The sequence below is a fragment of the Myotis myotis genome, unplaced genomic scaffold, assembly GCF_014108235.1.
Source record: "Myotis myotis isolate mMyoMyo1 unplaced genomic scaffold, mMyoMyo1.p scaffold_m19_p_56, whole genome shotgun sequence".
NCBI classification, from domain to species: domain Eukaryota; kingdom Metazoa; phylum Chordata; class Mammalia; order Chiroptera; family Vespertilionidae; genus Myotis; species Myotis myotis.
In genome coordinates, this window is record NW_023416364.1 from 403,457 (window position 1) to 413,809 (window position 10,353).

The following is a 10,353-nucleotide window of genomic DNA, read 5'->3' on the forward strand; positions in this document are numbered from 1 at the left end:
GGCTCCCCGCAGGCCCTGGGCTCCCCGCTGGCCCTGTGTTCCCCACCGGTCCTGTGCTCCCGGCAGGTCCTGTGCTCCCGGCAGGCGGCTTTGTGCTCCTCGCTGGCCCTGTGCTCCCCACCAGCCCTGCGCTCCCTGCCGCCCCCGTACACCACGGGGGCCCGGGTTTCGGCAGCCTCCCTCCGCACAGACCCTTCCAAGTCTCCCTAGCAGCAGACCCCAGCGCCTCCAGCGACAGCCAGGCCTGCTACGACCCTGCGCAAGGCCTCCAGGGCACGGTCACCTCTGCCTCTGCTCCAGCTCCAGCTCCAGCTCCAGCTCCAGCTCCAGCTCCAGCTCCAGCCCCTGATCCAAATCCAGGTCCTGCAACTGCTGCAGCTCCAACTCCAGATTCAGCTCCAGATCCAGCTCCAGCTTCAGACCCAGCTCCAGCTCCAGCTCCAACTCCAAATCCAGCTCCATCCGAGGCCACACTCTCGCCTCAGGGCCCCGAGGACGCTGGGAATGTCTCTCCAGACCCTGATTTCACAGACCCGCTCTCTCCCTGTTGCTCCGCGGAGGAGCCCTTCTCCTCCCTCAGGTCCTGGTACGACTTGGTGGGTGACAGCCACATGCACCTCTTCCAGTTACTGGATCTCCCAGTGGGTGGGTCCCCGCCAAGTCCTGCAGATGCCGCAGGACCAGATGGGACCCGGGTGTGCGCCCACGCGGGTGCGAGAAGCGCCGGTCAGTGCGTCTCCACCCCCAGTTGCTCTCCTGCAGAGTCAGCGCACTTCTAAGCATCCACCTTGGGAATGTGGCCTGGGCTCTGCGCACCGCCCCCACGCCCCCTGGTGGGCACTTCGCATGCGCCTGGCGGAGGCGGCGGCGGCAGTGGAGGCTGCAGTGGCGGCCGCGGCTGCAGCAACAGCAGCTGCGGCCCTGGGCTGCTGTGTCTGAGGTCCAGGTTGAGCCCATTAGGGCGCATATGGCCTGGCTGTGCTGCTGGTTTTCGGGGCTGGGACCGAAATAGCTGCTCCTGCGGAGAGCTGCTGCCCAGAACCTTCCCAAGGACCCAGCCCCGCCTCCGCGATCCTCTTGGCGGCATGCTCTGGCTCCCTTAGGACTGGGCAAGCTATCCCAGTGTGCACATCTGCGACTCGCGGCTTCCAGGTGCTTTTCCCATCGCATTCCCTGGACTCGGAGAATTCGGCATCTTTTCACGGCGGCATCATTGCACACCGGGAACACTCAGCACGTGTTGGGGCTGTTTCTTTTCTTTTATGTCACGTTATAATTTCTTTGCTCATTTCTCTGCATTCATTGGAATTGAAGCTAGTTCTCGACAATGAACTCTTACAGACATCGGTCCCATTGGTATTTTTTTATCAGTAGAATTTCTGGATGTTAAGGACTATTTCAGTGCTTCTCCTTGCCTGTTACATATCTGTTTGTCCTTTCCATCCGTGGCAAACGGGTGCCCTCAAACCTAATGAATTTATTAATAAAAGTTAAAAATGACCTTGACCACGTGTTTCATTTTCAAATGGACATAAAACCCTATAGAAGCCCTGTCCGCTGTCTCTGCGATCCCCACTGTAAACAGTCCTTGAATACATGTGGCAGTGATGGTGTGTGGTGTGAGGTAGGGCTTCAGCTTCGGGGTGGTGTGTGTATGTGTGTGTGTGTGTGTGGTGTGTGTGTGTGTGTGTCTCCTGGATTTTCAACCTCCCATGTAAGGAGAGGCCACTCATTTGTCCTAAGCCAAGTGGTCCAGGTAACCGCACGCCAAAAGTCTACAGGACGTACACTAGAAACAAGAGAAAGGAATTCAAACGTAGCACTACAGAAAGTCCTCAACATACAGGACAAGAGAGCAGGAAAATAAAAGAGGGACAGAGGATTCTAAAACAATCAGAAACCATCCAATCGCCAGCACGCATAACTGGCGATAATCTCTTTAAGTATAAATAGATGACAAGATCCAATTGAAAGACAAAGGAAGCCCGGCTGGGGTTGCTCAGTAGGTGAGAGGTCGTGTCGTGCCGGAATCGCTGACGGCTCCATTCTGGGTCAAGGGATTCCTGGTCAAGGGCACATACCTGGTTGCACATACCAGGTTCTATCCCTGGCTCTGGTCCGGGTGCTTGTGGGAGGCAACCAATCCATCTTTCTCTCACATCATTGTTTCTCTCTCTCTCTCTCTCTCTCTCTCTCTCTCTCTCTCTCTTTCTCTCTCATCTAAAAATAACAAAATTTCTCTAAAACATTCTTAGAAAGTAAGAAGCCCACATTTGCTCAACTGCTTATATCCTACTCACGGTCTTTGGCTGAGGGACCTGGACAGATATCACCAAGTCTGTCTCAGAAACCAGTCCGCACTCCAAGGCATGAAAGGCTCGGTTCCCCATCTCCTCCCCCAACCCCAAGCCTGGCCCCTCCCCTCAGCTTTGCCCATCCAATTGGCGGCAGGTGATGCCGAAATTTATTTATTTATTTATTTATTTATTCATTCATTCATTCATTCATTCATTTATTTATTTTTGGTGTGTTACACACCCTGTTTTTCTTTTAGACATCATGGAGAAGGGGGCCTCCAGTCACAATTCATAAACCAAGGAATTGGTTGGGTGATCCCTTGTGGACATCAGGGCCATCAACTTTCGTGCAGACCAACGTGCTCCCAGGAAGCAGAAATCATGTCCAGTTAGGGGAGACCCCGCCCTGACACGGGAAGAGGCAGTGTCGACGGCGAGCTGAATCTAGAAGGAGACCTCACCGTTTGGTTTCCTTTGGCATTCCATCACGCAGGCCATCGTCTTGCACATGGATTCCAATAAAAGCCCCCTCGGGAACAGCACACTACCCGAGTCCTCTTGAGGGCAGGGCCAGGGCTGTCTGGCCACCTAGGTCTCTCTCCCAGGCCCTCGAACAGGCACGTGGTGCGGGCAGCTGCTCGGTCAAAGCACTAATCAATGATTGCGCCTCCCCTAGAGCCCCGGCAGCCCCCACCCCCACCCCAGCGCATCGCCGGCTCACAGACACACCTGCACAAAGGGCGGGGCCCGAGGGCGGGGCTGCCTAGAGCCCCGTAGGGTGGGACCGGCGGGTGGCGCGTGCCTACCTGGTATTTAAGATGGCACTGGCAGGGCTGGTGGCCAGAGCTTCAAGCGCAGAGGATCCAGGAGCATCCAGGATGCAAGAACCCGGCTTTCCCACCGGTGAGTCTGGGCCCACCGTGAGGGCCTGGGGACCCGAGGTGGGATCCTGGGGCTGGGACTGGAGGCTCCTGGGCTTCCAGACCAGGGCCACCTTCTCTGGGAGGCTTGGTGGGTTTGAGGGATGGCATGACACCGTCGGGGTGAGGGCCGGGGGAGGGGAAGCCCACCCGGGGCACCAGCCGGGGTGAGTTTGAGGGCCTCGCCGTGCCTGGCTGTGAGCCCCGCAAGGAGAACGCAGGAGCTGCTCCCGGGCCCGGTTCAGAGATGTGGACGCCCAGGCCTACAGAGGCCGGTGGCGGGGGCGAGCGGGTGCCCGGTCAGGGCCGCTGCGCCACCGGCCACGCTCTCAGGCACCAGCCGCCACCTGCTCACGAGGGTTTGTTGTGGCCCAGGCCTGGTGGGCTGCGGACAGTCCTTGGTGCTCCTCTGACCTCCCTTTCCCCTTCTGCCAGGCTCCCGGCTGTCCCCAAGCGCCCCCAGGAAGAGCACGCGGCGGCCGCGCACGGTGTTCAGCGCACAGCAGCGGAGGGTCCTGGAGGAATTCTTTGAGGGGAAACCCTACGGCACCTATGAGGAACGCGAGACCCTGGCGGCCAGGCTGAACCTGCAGGGGTACCAAGTGCAGGTACGGCCCCCACGCCCACCCCAACCCGGGCAATCACCCCACTCGCTCCCACTGCCCGCTGCCCACCGTCCAAACCATGCCCTCTCCGGGGCCCACCCCAACCACGGGCCCATATTTGGTTCTGGGGGCGGAGGGAGAGGGTGAGGCCGGCCCTTCTTCCCGGAGCCTCCTCAGCCCTGGGCGCAGGCGGATGTGCCCAGCTTCTCCCCTCTGACACTTGCTCCCTGTCCCCTCTCTCCCCAGGTGTGGCTCAAGAACCGCAGGGCCAAAGACCGCAGGCTGCAGCGACTGCGCGGGCAGCAAGGCCAGGGAGCCCACGCTGCGCCCCAGGAACCGGCAGTCTGCGCCCCTCAGCCCGCGCCTGCGCCAGCGGGCCCTGCATCCCAGCAGGACCCTGTGCCCACTGCCAGCCCTGTGCTGCCCGCCACACCTGTGCGCCCTGAGGAGCCAGTGTTCCTGCCCGGCCCTGTACTCCTCGCCCGTCCTGTGCTCCCCGCCGGGCCTGTGTTCCCAGCCGGTCCTGTGCTCCCCTCCGGCCCTGTGTTCCCAGCCGGTCCTGTGCTCCCCTCCGGCCCTGTGTTCCCAGCCGGTCCTGTGCTCTCCACCGGCCCTGTGCTACCCGCCGCCCCCCTGCGCCACGGGGGCCCAGGTTTCTGCAGCCTCCCTCCGCACATGCCCTTGCAAGTCTTCCCAGCAGCACATCCTAGCGCCTCCAGCTCCAGCCAGGCCTGCTGGGACCCCGCGCAAGGCGTCCAGGGCACTGTCCCCGCTGCACCTGCTCCTGCTCCTGCTCCTGCTCCTGCTCCTGCTCCTGCTCCTGCTATAACTACGGCTCCACCTCCAGCCCCAGCTCCAGCTCCAGCTCCAGCTCCAGCTCCAGCTTCAGCTCCAGCTCCAGCTCTAGATCCAACTCCAACTCCAACTCCAACTCCAACTCCAACTCCAGCTCCATCCGAGGCCACACTCTCGTCTCAGGGCCCCGACAACGCCGGGAATTTCTCTTCAGACCCTGATTTCACAGACCTGCTCTCAGCCTTTTGCTTCTTGGAGGAGCCCTTGTCCTCCCCCAGGCCCTGGTACGACTTTGTGGGTGACAGCGACGTGGACCTCTTCCAGTTACTGGATCCCTAGGGAGTGTGTCCCCGCCAAGTCCTGCAGATGCGGCGGGGCCAGAGGGCACCCGGGTGTGCGCCCACGCGGGGGCGAGGAGCCCCGGTCAGTGCCTCTCGGGTGCCAGTGGCTCTTCTGCAGAGTCCGCGCACCTCTAAGCATCCATCCTGGGGAGGTGGACTGGGCTCTGCCCCCCCAACCCCCTTTGGTGGCCACTGCGCATGCGCGTGGCGGCGGCGGGCCAGAGCTGCTGAGTCCGCGGTCCAGGCGGAGCCCATTAGGGCGCACCTGACCTCGCTGAGGGTTCTCAGGCCTGGGACCGCAAGACCTGCTGCTGCTGCTGCGGGATCCACTGGAGAGCTGCTGCCCAGAACCTTCCCAAGGACCCAGCCCAGCCTCCGCGCTCCTCCTGGCGGCGTGCTCTGGCGCCCGGACCACTGGGCGCGCTTTCCCAGTGTGCGCACCTGGGACTCGCGGCTTCCTGGTGCTTTTCCCATCGCATTCCCTGCACTCGGAGAATTCGGCCCCTTCTCGCCGCATCATTGCACACCGGGAACACTCAGCACGTGTTGGGGCACTTGATTTTATTTTATTATTTCTTTGCTCATTTCTCTGCATTCAAGGGAATTGATGCTATTTCTCCACAATAAACTCCTACAAACATCGGTCCCATTGGTATTTTTTTATCAGTAGAATTCCTGGATGTTAAGGACTATTTCAGTGCTTCTCCTTGCCTGTTACATATCTGTTTGTCCTTTCCATTCGTGGCAAACGGGTGCCCTCAAACCTAATGAATTTATTAATAAAAGTTAAAAATGACCTTGACCACGTGTTTCATTTTCAAATGGACATAAAACCCTATAGAAGCCCTGTCCGCTGTCTCTGCGATCCCCACTGTAAACAGTCCTTGAATACATGTGGCAGTGATGGTGTGTGGTGTGAGGTAGGGCTTCAGCTTCGGGGTGGTGTGTGTATGTGTGTGTGTGTGTGTGGTGTGTGTGTGTGTGTGTGTGTGTCTCCTGGATTTTCAACCTCCCATGTAAGGAGAGGCCACTCATTTGTCCTAAGCCAAGTGGTCCAGGTAACCGCATGCCAAAAGTCTACAGGACGTACACTAGAAACAAGAGAAAGGAATTCAAACGTAGCACTACAGAAAGTCCTCAACATACAGGACAAGAGAGCAGGAAAATAAAAGAGGGACAGAGGATTCTCAAACAATCAGAAACCATCCAATCGCCAGCACGCATAACTGGCGATAATCTCTTTAAGTATAAATAGATGACAAGATCCAATTGAAAGACAAAGGAAGCCCGGCTGGGGTTGCTCAGTAGGTGAGAGGTCGTGTCGTGCCGGGATCGCTGAGGGCTCCATTCTGGGTCAAGGGATTCCTGGTCAAGGGCACATACCTGGTTGCACATACCAGGTTCTATCCCTGGTTCTGGTCCGGGTGCTTGTGGGAGGCAACCAATCCATCTTTCTCTCACATCATTGTTTCTCTCTCTCTCTCTCTCTCTCTCTCTCTCTCTCTTTCTCTCTCTCTCATCTAAAAATAACAAAATTTCTCTAAAACATTCTTAGAAAGTAAGAAGCCCACATTTGCTCAACTGCTTATATCCTACTCACGGTCTTTGGCTGAGGGACCTGGACAGATATCACCAAGTCTGTCTCAGAAACCAGTCCGCACTCCAAGGCATGAAAGGCTCGGTTCCCCATCTCCTCCCCCAACCCCAAGCCTGGCCCCTCCCCTCAGCTTTGCCCATCCAATTGGCGGCAGGTGATGCCGAAATTTATTTATTTATTTATTTATTTATTTATTCATTCATTCATTCATTTATTTATTTATTTATTTTTGGTGTGTTACACACCCTGTTTTTCTTTTAGACATCATGGAGAAGGGGGCCTCCAGTCACAATTCATAAACCAAGGAATTGGTTGGGTGATCCCTTGTGGACATCAGGGCCATCAACTTTCGTGCAGACCAACGTGCTCCCAGGAAGCTGAAATCATGTCCAGTTAGGGGAGACCCCGCCCTGACACGGGAAGAGGCAGTGTCGACGGCGAGCTGAATCTAGAAGGAGACCTCACCGTTTGGTTTCCTTTGGCATTCCATCACGCAGGCCATCGTCTTGCACATGGATTCTAAGAAAAGCCCCCTCGGGAACAGCACAGTACCGAGTCCTCTTGAGGGCAGGACCACGGCTGTCTGGCCACTGAGGTCTCCCAGGCCCTAGGACAGGCACAGGGTGCGGCAGCTGCTCCATCAAAGGACTAATCAATGATTGCGCCTCCCCGAGCGCCCCGGCAGCCCCCACCCCCACCCCAGCGCATCGCCGCCGCGCACAGACACACCTGCACAAAGGGCGGGGCCCGAGGGCGGGGCTGCCTAGAGCCCCGTAGGGTGGGACCGGTGGGTGGCGCGTGCCTACCTGGTATTTAAGATGGCACTGGCAGGGCTGGTGGCCAGAGCTTCAAGCGCAGAGGATCCAGGAGCATCCAGGATGCAAGAACCCGGCTTTCCCACCGGTGAGTCTGGGCCCACCGTGAGGGCCTGGGGACCCGAGGTGGGATCCTGGGGCTGGGACTGGAGGCTCCTGGGCTTCCAGACCAGGGCCACCTTCTCTGGGAGGCTTGGTGGGTTTGAGGGATGGCATGACACCGTCGGGGTGAGGGCCGGGGGAGGGGAAGCCCACCCGGGGCACCAGCCGGGGTGAGTTTGAGGGCCTCGCCGTGCCTGGCTGTGAGCCCCGCAAGGAGAACGCAGGAGCTGCTCCCGGGCCCGGTTCAGAGATGTGGACGCCCAGGCCTACAGAGGCCGGTGGCGGGGGCGAGCGGGTGCCCGGTCAGGGCCGCTGCGCCACATGTCATGCTCCCAGGCACCAGCCGCCACCTGCTCACAAGGGTGTGTTGTGGCCCAGGCCTGGTGGGCTGCGGACAGTCCTTGGAGCTCCTCTGACCTGGCTTCCCCCTTCTGCCAGGCTCCCGGCTGTCCCCAAGCGCCCCGAGGAAGAGCACGCGGCGGCGGCGCACGGTGTTCAGCGCACAGCAGCTGCGGGTCCTGGAGGAATTCTTTGAGGGGAAACCCTACGGCACCTATGAGGAACGCGAGACCCTGGCGGCCAGGCTGAACCTGCAGGGGTACCAAGTGCAGGTACGGCCCCCACGCCCACCCCAACCCGGGCAATCACCCCACTCGCTCCCACTGCCCGCTGCCCACCGGCCAAACCATGCCCTCTCCGGCCCCCCCCCCCCCCCCCGCCTCAACCACCGGCCCATAGTTGGGTCTGGGGGCGGAGGGAGAGGGGGAGGCCGGCCCTTCTTCCCGGAGCCTCCTCAGCCCTGGGCGCAGGCGGATGTGCCCAGCTTCTCCCCTCTGACACTTGCTCCCTGTCCCCTCTCTCCCCAGGTGTGGCTCAAGAACCGCAGGGCCAAAGACCGCAGGCTGCAGCGACTGCGCGGGCAGCAAGGCCAGGGAGCCCACGCTGCGCCCCAGGAACCGGCAGTCTGCGCCCCTCAGCCCGCGCCTGCGCCAGCGGGCCCTGCATCCCAGCAGGACCCTGTGCCCACTGCCAGCCCTGTGCTGCCCGCCACACCTGTGCGCCCTGAGGAGCCAGTGTTCCTGCCCGGCCCTGTACTCCTCGCCCGTCCTGTGCTCCCCGCCGGGCCTGTGTTCCCAGCCGGTCCTGTGCTCCCCTCCGGCCCTGTGTTCCCAGCCGGTCCTGTGCTCCCCTCCGGCCCTGTGTTCCCAGCCGGTCCTGTGCTCTCCCCCGGCCCTGTGCTACCCGCCGCCCCCCTGCGCCACGGGGGCCCAGGTTTCTGCAGCCTCCCTCCGCACATGCCCTTGCAAGTCTTCCCAGCAGCACATCCTAGTGCCTCCAGCTCCAGCCAGGCCTGCTGGGACCCCGCGCAAGGCGTCCAGGGCACTGTCCCCGCTGCACCTGCTCCTGCTCCTGCTCCTGCTCCTGCTCCTGCTCCTGCTCCTGCTATAACTACGGCTCCACCTCCAGCCCCAGCTCCAGCTCCAGCTCCAGCTCCAGCTCCAGCTTCAGCTCCAGCTCCAGCTCTAGATCCAACTCCAACTCCAACTCCAACTCCAACTCCAACTCCAGCTCCATCCGAGGCCACACTCTCGTCTCAGGGCCCCGACAACGCCGGGAATTTCTCTTCAGACCCTGATTTCACAGACCTGCTCTCAGCCTTTTGCTTCTTGGAGGAGCCCTTGTCCTCCCCCAGGCCCTGGTACGACTTTGTGGGTGACAGCGACGTGGACCTCTTCCAGTTACTGGATCCCTAGGGAGTGTGTCCCCGCCAAGTCCTGCAGATGCGGCGGGGCCAGAGGGCACCCGGGTGTGCGCCCACGCGGGGGCGAGGAGCCCCGGTCAGTGCCTCTCGGGTGCCAGTGGCTCTTCTGCAGAGTCCGCGCACCTCTAAGCATCCATCCTGGGGAGGTGGACTGGGCTCTGCCCCCCCAACACCCTTTGGTGGCCATCTGCGCAGGCGCGTGGCGGCGGCGGGCCAGAGCTGCTGAGTCCGCGGTCCAGGCGGAGCCCATTAGGGCGCACCTGACCTCGCTGAGGGTTCTCAGGCCTGGGACCGCAAGACCTGCTGCTGCTGCGGGATCCACTGGAGAGCTGCTGCCCAGAACCTTCCCAAGGACCCAGCCCAGCCTCCGCGCTCCTCCTGGCGGCGTGCTCTGGCGCCCCTACGACTGGGCGCGCTTTCCCAGTGTGCGCACCTGGGACTCGCGGCTTCCTGGTGCTTTTCCCATCGCATTCCCTGCACTCGGAGAATTCGGCCCCTTCTCGCCGCATCATTGGACACCGGGAACACTCAGCACGTGTTGGGGCACTTGATTTTATTTTATTATTTCTTTGCTCATTTCTCTGCATTCAAGGGAATTGATGCTATTTCTCCACAATAAACTCCTACAAACATCGGTCCCATTGGTATTTTTTTATCAGTAGAATTTCTGGATGTTAAGGACTATTTCAGTGCTTCTCCTTGCCTGTTACATATCTGTTTGTCCTTTCCATTCGTGGCAAACGGGTGCCCTCAAACCTAATGAATTTATTAATAAAAGTTAAAAATGACCTTGACCACGTGTTTCATTTTCAAATGGACATAAAACCCTATAGAAGCCCTGTCCGCTGTCTCTGCGATCCCCACTGTAAACAGTCCTTGAATACATGTGGCAGTGATGGTGTGTGGTGTGAGGTAGGGCTTCAGCTTCGGGGTGGTGTGTGTATGTGTGTGTGTGTGTGTGTGGTGTGTGTGTGTGTGTGTCTCCTGGATTTTCAACCTCCCATGTAAGGAGAGGCCACTCATTTGTCCTAAGCCAAGTGGTCCAGGTAACCGCACGCCAAAAGTCTACAGGACGTACACTAGAAACAAGAGAAAGGAATTCAAACGTAGCACTACAGA